Source organism: Protomyctophum bolini (assembly GCF_963924005.1).
Source record: "Protomyctophum bolini genome assembly, chromosome: 4".
NCBI classification, from domain to species: domain Eukaryota; kingdom Metazoa; phylum Chordata; class Actinopteri; order Myctophiformes; family Myctophidae; genus Protomyctophum; species Protomyctophum bolini.
In genome coordinates this window covers 3,814,855-3,828,728 of record NC_137865.1, presented here as the reverse complement: position 1 = coordinate 3,828,728, position 13,874 = coordinate 3,814,855, and the positions used below count along the sequence as shown (strand labels likewise).

General features: G+C 41.8%; 1 protein-coding gene across 5 annotated transcripts in view; it reads right to left on the bottom strand.

The window, feature by feature from the left end:
* Positions 1 to 9,055, bottom strand: part of LOC308314193 (pleckstrin homology domain-containing family A member 5-like) — a 93,761-nt gene extending 84,706 nt beyond the window's left edge. For all 5 annotated transcript variants that reach the window (XM_080761668.1, XM_080761665.1, XM_080761669.1 and 2 more), the window contains exon 1: positions 8,847 to 9,055. The gene's annotated coding sequence lies outside the window, so the exon portion shown is untranslated. The remainder of the gene's footprint in view (positions 1 to 8,846) is intronic.
* Positions 9,056 to 13,874: the final 4,819 nt, after the last annotated feature.

The window sequence follows — 13,874 nt, the reverse complement described above, 5'->3', positions numbered from 1 at the left end:
GAAACACTCGTTTCATTCGCGGGGAGAATGTAAACCGATTTGTATAATAAAGCATCAACGTCATTTCCTTGGTCCGATATTTTCTCCACTAAAATCCCGCAACTTCCGCCCCCCCCCCAAACAAATGATAGTCTTTACAGCGTATAAGGGTCTTGCCCAGGGTGTATAGGCGAGGTGGAGATGGTGTGGACATGTGCAGAGAAGGGATGTAAGTAAGTAAGTAAGTATAGCCTTGCCGAGCCATGAGGCCCATAGGGCATGGGAGCCTATCTCCTGTTTCTGTAGCGTGAGGCAGCTTGATGTACAAGTATACACCCCCTGGACATGACGCTAGTATGTCGCAGGGACTTTAATACCCCCCAATCCAACCCTTGATGCTGAGTGTCAAGCAGGGAGGCACTGGGTCCCATTTTTACAGTCTTTGGTATGACCCGGCCGGGGATCGAACCCCGACCTCCCAGTCTCGGGGCGGACACTCTAACCACAAGGCCACTGAGCTGGTGGCAGAGAAGGGATGAGGCACGGATTAATAGGACAGAGAGAGAGAGAGAGACACAAAGACGGGTTGAGATTGTTCAGATGGTGCAGAGGAGGGGATGAGGGGGGTACATTGTGGAGAGGTTATGCCCGAATATGGAGCTATAGAGCCAGGTAAGATGAGAAGAAGGCCAAAAGGTTTATGGATAATTGAAAAAGAAAAAAAATAATTAATAATAATAATAAATAAATAAAACGAAAACATCTTGAACACAACCAGTGTGTATTTTGTCGACTAATACTAGGACGAATAATGTTCGTCGACTACCTAAATGAAAAGCTACATGAGGACTAAAACTAAGACTAAATGTATTGACAATTTCGTCAACAGCTAAAAACTAGACAAAAATTCCAGGAAGGGGACTTAGCGGACAAGAGATCCAGTAGAAGTCATCTTACACTTGGTTGCATGCTGAAACTATAGCAGATCTACAAGCTCACAATGCGCTGCGCTGCCACGTGTTGTGAGCTTGTAGATCGGCTATTTTCAGCAAGTGTAAAATCAGCCATTACGACGGCATCAAGGCACCGCCAAAACACATCACATTTAGTCGACTAAAACTAGACTAACACTAAAACATTCCAGGTGACTAAAATGTGACTAAAACTAAATGAAAACTATTCAAGAGACTATTTAAGAAACTAAATTTGCTGCCAAAAACAACACTGAACACGACCTCAGAATTGCGCTATCGAGAACCGTCCCTTGTGTGTTTGGCATCAACAGACATTAACCTATTTTGCTCGGGAAACCCTTTTGGACTTTGGTGTTTTAAAGCATTATGTTATACTATAGCTATTGAAAATTTGCAGATCTACAAGCTCATAGCACGGCAGTCGGTGCCCACGCTACGAACTTGTAGGTCTGCGATTTTTTTTTTTATCGTGAAAATGCCCCTCAGAACTTTGAATATATAATATTACAGAATGAACATTTTAACTCAAATCTTTGATTCTGGGGAGGGTCCCTGGAACAACACATTTTCAGATGGGGGTCGGTGGCCAATTACATATACTTTTTTGTGGTCCCTGACATGAAATATTGAGCACCACCACTGATATAGAAACATAGGTTTTTCAGAAAAAAGTCAGGATTTAGAAGACTTTTTTTTTTAAATGTCGACGTCAGGTCTAAATGGGTTAAAAGGTCTTTATGAGTAGCCCTGGCTGACACAACCACAAGTCAGAACTTAATACGAGGCAGGGTTACTCATAAAGATGTTTTAGCGTGACTTGTGGTCATTGGGCAGGGCTACTTTTTTCCATTTATTTTCCCATGGACCATCATAAATCTGAGAGTGTATACACATGGAGCCATTACAAACCTGTAAGGGTCCATTTGGTTCAATGTGTTACACTCTCAGAGTTACAGACCTGTAAGGGTCCATTTGGTTCCATGTGTTACACTCTCAGAGTTACAGACCTGTAAGGGTCCATTTAGTAGTTCAATGTGTTACACTCTCAGAGTTACAGACCTGTAAGGGTCCATTTGGTTCCATGTGTTACACTCTCAGAGTTACAGACCTGTAAGGGTCCATTTGGTTCAATGTGTTACACTCTCAGAGTTACAGACCTGTAAGGGTCCATTTGGTTCAATGTGTTACACTCTCAGAGTTACAGACCTGTAAGGGTCCATTTTGGTTCAATGTGTTACACTCTCAGAGTTACAGACCTGTAAGGGTCCATTTTGGTTCAATGTGTTACACTCTCAGAGTTACAGACCTGTTAAGGGTCCATTTGGTTCAATGTGTTACACTCTCAGAGTTACAGACCTGTAAGGGTCCATTTGGTTCAATGTGTTACACTCTCAGAGTTACAGACCTGTTAAGGGTCTATTTAGTTCAATGTGTTACACTCTCAGAGTTACAGACCTGTAAGGGTCCATTTGGTTCCATGTTGTACACTCTCAGAGTTGTCAAGGGCCCCCCAAGTGACCAACAAGGGGTCCCTTTGAGAACCACTACAATAATGTGTAAAATAAGTATGATTTAATTTACGTTTAATGACAAACTATAATGAAGAGGACAAAAAAAGTGCTCCACATCCAGGTGTGGTGTTGTTATATCCGCTCGCTATAAGAGCCGAAATATTTTCAACCGGGGCGTTTGGTTTGGAAGAGTTTTGGCTTGGCGTTTTCAGCCTCTATATTAACGTTCAGACCCAGAACCTTGAAAACTTAAGAGGATTCTGCTGTGCTTTCAGTTGTCGTTCCACAGCTCCTGTGTGCAGAGCTATGGGTAGGGTTAGTATAAATAACTACTAGACACATTTAGACTATGACAAACAGTGTGCACACACGTCGCACGCACGCACACGCACACACGCGCGCACGCACACACACACACACACACAAAGTGGTGTCAGAGTTTCCTTTCTAGGCTGGCTGCTTGTCCCGGCAATGCTGGTCAAACCAAAAACCACAAACCACGTGCGCGCACGCACACACGCACACACAGGGACAACTCAAACTAAATATTAAACCCAGTCTACCAATTTATGTACCCTGTGTTTAGTGTGTGTGTGTGTGTGTGTGTGTGTGTGTGTGTGTGTGTGTGTGTGTGTGTGTGTGTGTGTGTGTGTGTGTGTGCGGTTTTCCAAAAGAAAGAACTTCAACACTGAAGTGAGCATTGAATCAAAGGGGGCGGGGCTCATAGCTCTGCAGTGGGTAGAGAAACAGAAACAGAAGATCCCGGGTTCGATTCCCACGCCACGGCAATGTGCCGAGGGGTTCCCTGAGCAAGGCACGGAAACAGAATAGAATGAGATATTAAGTGATAGAACTATACATCAGCCTATAATTAACTCAACTTAATTAAAACACCGCCATATCTCCTCACCACCTGCACCAATCGCTCCCATAATATGGAGGTCTTAACGAAGCCCTTTTTCCAATTTCACCAATTATAAATGAATAATGAATTTATTGGTGAATAAAAAATGCGAAAACAACGGGTTAAGGACTAGTGTCACGAATACTTAGGGCCTTAAACCATTTGTGTTCATGTTTGCATCTGAACAAACAAACAAAAACTGTTTGTGTGTTCTTCTAAGTTCTCACGTAACTCCACAGACCCTGACATTGACCTTCTTATCGAGGGTATAACAGCATTCAGGTACTAGTAGTATCAGAATTTAAATATCTTGGAGTCACACTACTAGACTAAAAAACTTGACATTTAAAAAAAACAGATACAAAAACGTAGCCAGTAAAATCAAATTAAATCTATCCAACTTCAGCAGACACGTAAGACCATATCTCACAACAGACGTAGCTAAACTCTTCGTGCATGCTATGATTCTTTCCACACATAACAACATACTGTTTCACAACCTGGTCACAGACAAATCAGTCAACGACTTAAAACCGATAGAATCACTTTATAGACATTAAACCCACTGGACCAAAAGCCCAACAGTTACCACCGTTGCCACTAATAGTTCAAAAGTACAACTTATTTACTTTTGACAGCTTCAAACATTTTGCAGATGCTTGTCTCATGTTTTAAGTGGTGCAACCACTCCCTTAAGTAACTTTGTGTGTGTGCCTGGGTGGGTGGGTGCGTCTGAGCACGAAAACAGCATGGTTGTTTTTCACCAGCTGTGCGCAACCCAACACACACATATTAACTGTATATATGGTGATTTTTCAGATGTGCCAGTACAGTACAGTATACAGTACAGTGGAGGGTACAGTAGAGGGACCGCCACACGCAGTAACTCTGTCATTTCTCAACCGTTTCGGACACACGGGAGTGGCTCGCCGGAATCGGGCAGGCAGCCTGGGTGCGTTCCTGTGAGGCTCTCCACACACGGAGTTGCACCACTTACTTCACATGGGTGTGATTTTTAAATCTTAAATGGACTTGCACCCCCACCACTGAAACGGTGCATAGGTCGAAGGGACAGTGGTGAGAGACAGAGCAAGCAACAAGGGTAACTACCAGAGGAGACTGTGAAGTGCCAACTTTGGGGTGCATATACTTAGTTTAGACTAGTCATTGGTTAGACATGGGTTAAGGTTAGGTTTAGGTGTGCCGCCCCGTGGGAGGTTAGGTTTAGGGTGAGGGTCTGAGATAGGTTGTAGTTGTATAGGACTAATGACTGGTCTAACCGATGACTAGTCTAAACCAAGTGCTGCACCCGGCAACCAGACGTAGTGTGTTTGGTAAAACAGTCTTCTCTGTCAGAGCCTCCCATCACTGGACAGGTCTCCTCCCATCACTGGAACAGTCTCCCTACAGAAGTAAGAGAGACCTCCTTATCTATTTGATCTTCAAAGTCAACGTGAAAAGCTGGCTAAAAACAAATCAAACCTGTAATCATGAGTACTTCTATTTAGCACCGGTGTCATTCTTCAGAGTGAATGTTTTTAAACTCATATCTTTGCTTCTGGGGGGGGGGGGGGGGGTGTCCCTGGAACAACATATTTTCAGATGTGGGCCGGCGGCCAATTACATGATATATTTTTGGGGGTCCTTGACATGAAAATGTTTGAGAACGACTGACACAGAAAAACAGGTTTTCCAGAAAACTGTCAGGATTTGGAAGACATTTGTCAGGTCCAAATGGGTTGAGTGAGGCACAGTAGCATATCACAACTAGTAGCATTTTGAAACTTGCCCAACAGGGACATCATCAGTAGAAGGTAAATTGGGTCATTTCAAACGAGAATGATTTACTTTGTAGTAATGCAAAAAAAAAAAAAACAACGACTTCTATGTCAGCATGCTATACCTTTCCAGGAATAGAAAGCCTATTGTTTCTATAAGCTTGGATTCCACGTTGATGAGGTCACTCATACTGGTAGGCAGGTTTTTCCTCCTCTGGAGGACCAATTATATGAAGATAAGGCTGAAGGTGCATAAAAGTGCAGTACTTTGAGTACATGTATAACTTAGTTAGGGGAAGGTTGCACCATGCACTGTTTGGCAAGGGGAAAAACTAAAAGCAGCATGAGGTCATGTTGACATGTTCAGTCGGGGAGGCTGAAAAGAGATCGTTAAGACTACTGGGTCACTCACTGGTCTCTAGGATGTGATGCCACGCACGTGCACACACACACACACAGTATATCTGCCGTTCTAAACCACAGTTCTAAACTATAGTTTTCTGAGAAAAACGCATGTGTGCATAACGTGTGCATTAAGCGGAAGCCAGTTGTCCCATTTGTGACCCAATTTTTTAACCCTATAATAGAGCGTCGCAGTCCTGCCGCCCCCTCGAGAGAGAGACCCGGAAAAGAAACCCCCGTTCATTTTCAGAAAGTATTTATTTAAAGACGTTTATACGCCGCGGACAAACGCCAACTCTTGTCGTGACAAATCATGACAACAAACACAATTTTTCGGGCCAAACAAAGAATTAGAAAGTAGGAAAAAAAAACGTTTTTTTTTGTTTGGTCCAAAATATTGTGTGTGTTGTCGTTGATTTGTCACGACAAGAGTTGGCTTCGTACGACGCTTAAAAATGTCTTTAAATAAATACGTTTTGAAATGCCTATGGGGGAAAATGCATTGGGATTAATTTCCTGGGCCTGGCGTCGTCATGAAAGGGGACTGCGACGCTCTATAGCCCTAAAGTTGAAAGTTGCTGATCTAGAAGGTCATCATCATGTGCCTCAGCATGCAGTGGACATGTGACGAGCTTATACCTCACAGAGCAGCATTAGTCTTTTTTTTTAAGTGGTGCAACCACTCCAAGGAACAGCAATGTCTTTATGTCCACGTACCTGTCCCTATGTTTAGAGTACCAGTAGGGGCAAAAGTGGCACTGTTGTGCTTAGAAACAGAGAGAGATAGTGTCGCACTGTTGCCTGCTAATTACAGAGAGAGAGATATAGAGAGAGAGAGGTCTGCTAATTCCCCCACACAGTAACTCTTATCATTTCTCGACCGTTTCGGACGCGGGGCGGCTCGCCGGAACCGTGCCGGGCACCCTGGGCGCGTTCCTGTGGGTCTGGAAGTTCCGTTGAGGCGCCAGGGACCCACCAGGTTGCTGCAATTAGTGTTAAATTGACTGCGAATAACAGGCCAAGGTTTTTTTTATAGATCAGCTCCAATCCTTCGACCGCCACAAGGACAAAAACACACTTCTGGCCTGGGATGGAAAAAGTACTCAGTACTTCAGTAAAAAACAATAACACCACCACAATGGAGAGAAATATTCCAAAAGTACAAATCCTGCGTTCAAAACATCACTTCACTTTGCCCATTGGCATTACAAATCTGCCTCAATCATTCAAAATGACCAGATCTACCAGACCCTGCGAGATCTACAAGCCCACGCGCGTTGAAAAGTCTTAGTGAGAGTTACCTCAAAGTGTTACTTGACTACTAGTTCTGGAAAGAATTCTGGTGGAAAAACTTTGCTTAAGATTAACCTGTCATTTCCACATACTCCATAATTAGACATTAACAAGGAAACAGGAATAGGAAATGCACAGATACATTACACACACACACACACAAATAGCTGGTATGGTGGAAACCATTCTTTCAGATTATCATTTTCAAAACAAAAAGTGAAAATAGCAGATATACAAGCTTGTAGATCTGCTATTTCCACTACTTTTGTGCCACACTCTTGTAGGAAGAAGTAGTACATTCATTAATCAGACCAGTGTGTGTCCAGTGGAAACCTCGTATGAATCTGATCTCAGGTCAGAATGGGTTAAAAATTACACCCGTGTGGAGGTCCCTGGGGAGGGGTCCCTGGGAGTTCCAGACCCACAGGGTTCTGGGCCGGTTCCGGAGACCCGCCCCGCTATGACAGAGTTACCATGCGGGGGTCCCTCTTCTGTACTGTACTGTCACACCCCAAATCATCATATATATATAGTACAGTTAGTGTGTGTGTGTGTGTGTGTGTGTGAGAGTGAGAGTGAGAGTGAGAGTGAGAGTGAGAGAGAGAGAGAGAGAGAGAGAGAGAGAGAGAGAGACAGTCAGGGACACACACAGCTCTCTGTAGGAGTGGTTGCACCACTCAAAAAACAGAAACAAGAATAGTCAAAATATGGAGATTCTGACTGACACTACTCAAAAGTGTTCATCAAACAAAGAAAGCCAGAAAGTCAGTCTAACCAACACAACAGTCTAAACAGTAGTTTTTTCACCCTGAAGGTATTGACATGACTGTGTTTGTACAAGAGTCACTTCAAACGAAAACATATCCGTAACACAACATCCACTTTAGGTCCGTCATAATTATTACATTATATAGTCGCAGTGTTGTTGTATTTTAAAATAATTGTCATAATCATTTCCATGTTCATCATTTTTTTCTTCTGAAATTGTCAAACATTACAAAATTGTGGAAAATAGCCGAACTACAAGCTCAAAATGTGACCCGTATAGAGCTTGCATATCTATTTCCACTATTGATGTTTTTTGTTTAAGTAGGCTATAATAAAACCACTAAACATGTATAGTTAATCATTTATATTTGTCATATATGCCCTGTGTACTATCATGTGTTTACGATGCCTAAAGCCAAAACTAAATGTGATTTGTATTCATTAATTCGTGTCATGTTCAGAAACAATTAAATTACATTAACGTGGCACTTAATCAAATGCTCAAGTAAAGTTTCATATAAGTGAAACTCTAGACAAGGCTACAACGCTTTATATCAAGTGACTAAATCACCCATATGAGGTTATTAATTTGTTTCCTGTTATGACATCTGATCTCATATCATAAGTTCTAAGTTCATAACATATTCATGTTGACATCATGTCTCTCTCTCTCCTCTCCTCCTCCTCCCCCCCCACCCCCCACAGGCAGGCACACACACACACGAAAAAGCAGCGTTCCAGTAAAACGCGCACGCGCGCGCGCACACCATGTGCTCCAGTGTATTGTTGACAGTCAGTCACACACAGTAACGCCACCGTTACATTACTTCTACCTCATTACATTCATTCAATGTTATGAGCTTTAGAAGAATTACGAAGCCCCGTCGTTCGTTCGTTCGTTAGCTCCTGGAATCTGTCGCTTGCCGAAAAGAAGCTGGATCAACAAAGTCGATCAGTCTGTATAGATGCAAATCTATTTTGTGGAAAAAGCGACACCCTTTGCCTAACGAGTAACAACTTGAATCAATGAACGGTTTTTAAAGACTTTAGTCTCTGCACTTGGATGTTTTACACGAAAATGTGTATGCCAAAGAATAACCGATCTTTTGGCGATCTAACAAGTTTATTATAACCAGTCTCTGTGAGCTTGTAGATCGGCTAATTCTGGGAAAAAGAGAAGCCAACAACTACAATAACGACACACACACACACAATCCCGCAGCATGCTGCTACTTACAAATGGGACGCTTCCACGCAAAAAAAAATCAGTGTCCAAAATCTCCCAAAAAGGAAAAATGTAAATGTCCCACAGCGTTCAAAAGAACGAGTTATTTTAGCAGTTGATGGAAACACGTTGAAAGTGAAGGGTTATAGTTTATATTATCCAGATGTTTGTATGAATAATAATCCAGATGTGTTCTTCTTCAGGGAAGGACGCAGGACTCTGATGCTACAGTGAGACTGTGAGTGTGTGTGTGTGAGAAACTGCTACGCCTGATCTGCCTCTATTTCTACCCTGCGTCCCATAGGCCGGAGGGACGGGCCGCGACGTCATTGGTTCATTCGGACGCGACACAGTATCAATCATTCCATTGCCCGGAGGGAGGGAGGGAGGGACACAGGCTTGCAAATGTGGTTGATGAAGTAATACATAGATAAATCAATAAATAGATAAATAAATATAGATAGACAAATCAATGAATAGATAAATAAATATAGATAGTCAAATAAATAAATAGTCAAATAAATAATTAAACAGACAGACAAACAAACAAACAAATAAATAAATAAATAAACAAACAAACAATCTGGAACATTTTCATAAAATCTAGACCTCAAAGTTGTCAGGGACTCAGGACCCCTATAGAGCGTCGCAGTCCCTCCCCCTTTCAGAACAACGAGTGGCCCAGGAAATGAAACCCAATGCATTTTTCCCATAGGCTTTTCAAAACGTATTTATTTAAAGACCTTTTAAGCGTCGTACGAAGCCAACTCTTGTCGTGACAAATCATGACAACACACACAATATTTTGGACCAAACAAATGTTGTTGTAACCTGCCGTTTTTTCTACTTTATATTTTTTTGTTTGGCCCGAGAAGTTGTGTTTGTTGTCATGATTTGTCACGACAAGACTTGGCTTCGTACGACGCTTAAAAGGTCTTTAAATAAATATGTTTTGAAATGCATTGGGATTCATTTCCTGGGCCACTCGTCGTTTCTGAAAGGGGGAGGGACTGCGACGCTCTACAGGGGTCCCGGGTCCTCTCCTCAGAGTAGAGTACTACAAGGGGGCCACCACATCTTTGTTGTAGCCTATTTCTGTTTCACACTAACCACTTGAACCCTAGGCATCCCTATCCTGAAGGGAACATTAGCCTGAAAGTATTCGAGATCTATACATGCCCACACAACCACAACGCCTCGCAAAGAGGTTTGGTGTAGTAGAGTGGGGGGAAAAGTAATGAGGGTTTAAGTGCTTTCAAATTTCCGCAAATAGGCCTATACACATTAACCCATTTAGACCTGACGTTGAAATAAAAAAAATGACTTCTAAAATATGTTGTTCCAGGGAGCCCCGCAGAAGCAAAGATTTGAGTTCAAAGCGACCGCTCTGAAAGAATATACTATAGGCTATAGTCAATGATTTGCACTTTGTAAGTGGCACCACACATATGGGACTCTACAGCAGTGTTGAACGCAGTACTTCAAATGGCCCGAAATCGTATGAATACATACATTTAAATACATTTAGTCTTATAGTTTTAGTCATCATAGATTTATAGTGTTCATTTAGAGTGCCGCGCTACGAGCTTGTAGATCTGCCATTTTCCAATATAGCTAAAGTGTAACATAATGCTTAAAACACCAAAAGGGTCCCCGTTCAGAATGGGCTAACATGAAACGAACATAATACAAAAGACAAAGTATAAAAAATATAAAATAAACATTGACACAACACTGATGGCAGTGATGTCAAACAAATGTATATGATATGATGAAGCCCATCTATATGAAATCTATGAAAAAGTATATAATCTGCAACACTTAAGCCATGCTTCATCTCTTCCCCTTTCATCACACTGTGCTGCTGTAAACGCATCGCTTTCCCTTCGGGGATCATAAAGTACAGTATATCTCATCTCTCTCCGTCGCGGCTAAGGGCTTTTTGGCCTTGAAAAAACACACCCCCAGGGATGATAGCGTCATTCCTGGACATGTCCTGACGCTGTAGCACGGTGCAATAAAGATCACACGTATGCTGCTCTTCACCTGACAAACTAACTGTGTGACAATTTATGGACATGTACTAACTGAAGTGCTGTACTTTGCAATTTTGCAGGCGTCTTTTTTACTTTACATGGAGTATGTCCAATTTAAATTCAAGCCAATATACTTCAACTCCATTACATCAACAGACCAGAATTGTGCCTTTGCTAGTTACTTAGTTAGTAGATTTGTGCGAAAGATAGCCTACAGCAGGGGTGCCCACACTTTTTAACTTGAGAGCTATACTTTCAAAATGACCAGCTCAACAAGATCTCTACCCAATGAAATCATTATAATACCATTGCTGATATTATAAATGGCTTTGGAATAGCGGTGCTGGCATTACATTTAAGACAAATGCACCTGGAATGGGAAAGGGGAGAAATATGAAAATATGTAGGCCTCTAGGCTAGAGTTTTTGTAATCTACTGACATTTGTAGATTTTTTGCACAGCAACACTCTTGAAAACAAAACAAACAACTGCAAAAGTATTGCATTATGGGTTTGTGAGCTGACTGGCCCTTTTTTATATGTCAGTCAATCAATCAAGACAACTTAATTCAAGTGGCAGCTGATGCCAAAAAATGTTTTTATATTTAAATTAAATATTATTTATAGGGGCATGTCTTTGTCATGTGATCTATACCTGCACAGCCTTGTGTGATCTACTGGTAGATCTACTAGATCTCGATCTACCTTTTGGGCACCCCTGGCCTACATTAACCACTTCAAACGTATACTTTGGCCATAGGAGGCCTTTGCTATGTTTCACCAGTTTCGATTGAAACGGGGCCTCCACCCTCAGGGGGGCCTCCGAGCTCTGACTGACCGCCAGGTGTCAGTCAACCTCAAGAGGTCCAGGTGTTAGTTTGTGCAAAAGCGCATTATTGGCTATTTCCCCTACCATTATAAGCCCTAAATGAATTGCATTGAATTGAATGGGGCCATGGGGTGTTGTGCTAATTCGCTTATTTCCATTGCTCAAAAATCTTTTTTTTTTATATATATCCTCTCTTCATAATGTAAATAGTATCCCAAGCGGCACACTTTACTACTTATTTCGATGGAAATAAGCGAAATAGCACAAAAACCCAACCCCCATTGAGGGCTTATGGTATAGGGGAAATAGCCAATAAAACACAAAACAATAAAAAGCACAAAATAACACCTGGACCTCTTTGTAGTGGGGACGTAACAACTACAAATAAAAGTTAAGAAAGCCTTCTAGTATGGAATTCTCCTTTAAGTTACACGTATGTCCTGTTAATAGCCTGTGTGAAATGTGCGGCTGCATCGATAGGTAAAAGAGGAGACACTTTATTTCAGGGGGGCCCCCGGGGGCCCTCGGGGGGCGACAGGCACACCGCTGCTCTGATCTGTCCACCAAAACGTGGCACAAACACTGGTCAGGAGTCTGCTAAGAGAATAGTTGCACCAAACAAAAGTGGCACCACACATATGGGACTCTACAGCAGTGTTGAACGCAGTACTTCAAATGGCCCGAAATCGTATGAATACATACATTTAAATACGTTTAGTCTTATAGTTTTAGTCATCATAGATTTATAGTGTTCATTTAGTTTCCATTTAGTTTGTCAGTGAAAAAAAAGGTAGCCGACAAACATTTATTTTCGTCTTTAGTTTCAGTCGACGAAAACAACACTGGGGTGCAGGTACAATATGTATACTATAGCATTATGTTATGCTTTTAGCTATTGAAAAATAGCAGATCTACAAGCTCATAGCGCGCCACCGAGTGGCGCGCTACGAGCTTGTAGGTCTGCTATGTTTTGAAAAAAACGATCGACCGACTGACATAGAGACATAGCTTTTTCAGAAAACCGTCAGGATGTAGAAGACATTTTTTTTAGAATCTGATCTCAGGTCAGAATGGGCTAGTGTACTTTGGAGCGGTGTGTTGTTGCGGTGGTGGTACACAACGTGTGCCATTGAGGTCAGCGGTCACAGTTGGAGGAGCAGCGGCAGGCAGACCTGCTTGTCTCCAACAAGCTTTTGAAGACGCAGGCCGCTCGCATGAATGGAGTGTAGAGGGGAGGGAGGGGGGTTGTGTGTGTGTGTGTGTGGGGGGGGGGGGGCAGTGGTGGAAAAAGTATACCCGCGTGTTGTACTCGAGTAAAAGTATCAATTTGACAGTGTGTAAAAAGATGTAAAAGTCTGGGATTTCAAAATGTACTTTCCCCCCCCTTTACTGTACACGTTTCCTTACATGATTTCTATAGAGAAGTGTATATTTGTATACGTCTCTAAATGTTGAATTGAAATCTGATGAATTGAAAACGGCGGACCCTGTTGTAATGTAAACAAGTGTAATGCTTTATCAGTGTGTGGTCCACAGTAACAGTCTTGGGCAGAATGGGTATACATTTCACGTGAAGGCACGACTTAATACAAACTGTTATATAAATACTTCAATCAATCAATCGATCAATTGATCACAGTAAAAGTGCAAAAGTATAAGTGTCGTCAAAGTGTAAAACTACACATTGAATGTCTCACTTCCACCAAGTTTTCAAATGTATTAAAGATATTTTGGAAAATAGCAGATCTACAACATCACGGTGGATTGTAGATTGTCTATTTACAAATGGTTTAAATGCATATATATATAGTGCTGATGTGTGTAATGGATGACAATCAAAATCTAAGACAACTATCGGGACAAAAGTGTTTTTTTTAACTGGAGTAAAAGTGCAATATTTGCTGAGATGTAGTGGAGTACAAGTAAAAAGTATTGGAAAACTGGAAAGTACAAATGTTGTACCTCAAAATTGTACTTTGGACCTTCTGGTCCAACGTTATGCTTTAGCTATTGAAAAATAGCAGATCTACAAGCTCATTGCGCGCCACCGAGTGGCGCGCTAAGAGCTTGTAGGTCTGCTATTTTTGAAAAATCAAAGAATGACTGACATAGAAACATAACAGACATTTTTTTAGAACCTGATCTCAGGTCAAAATGGGTTAAGTATTACAGCACT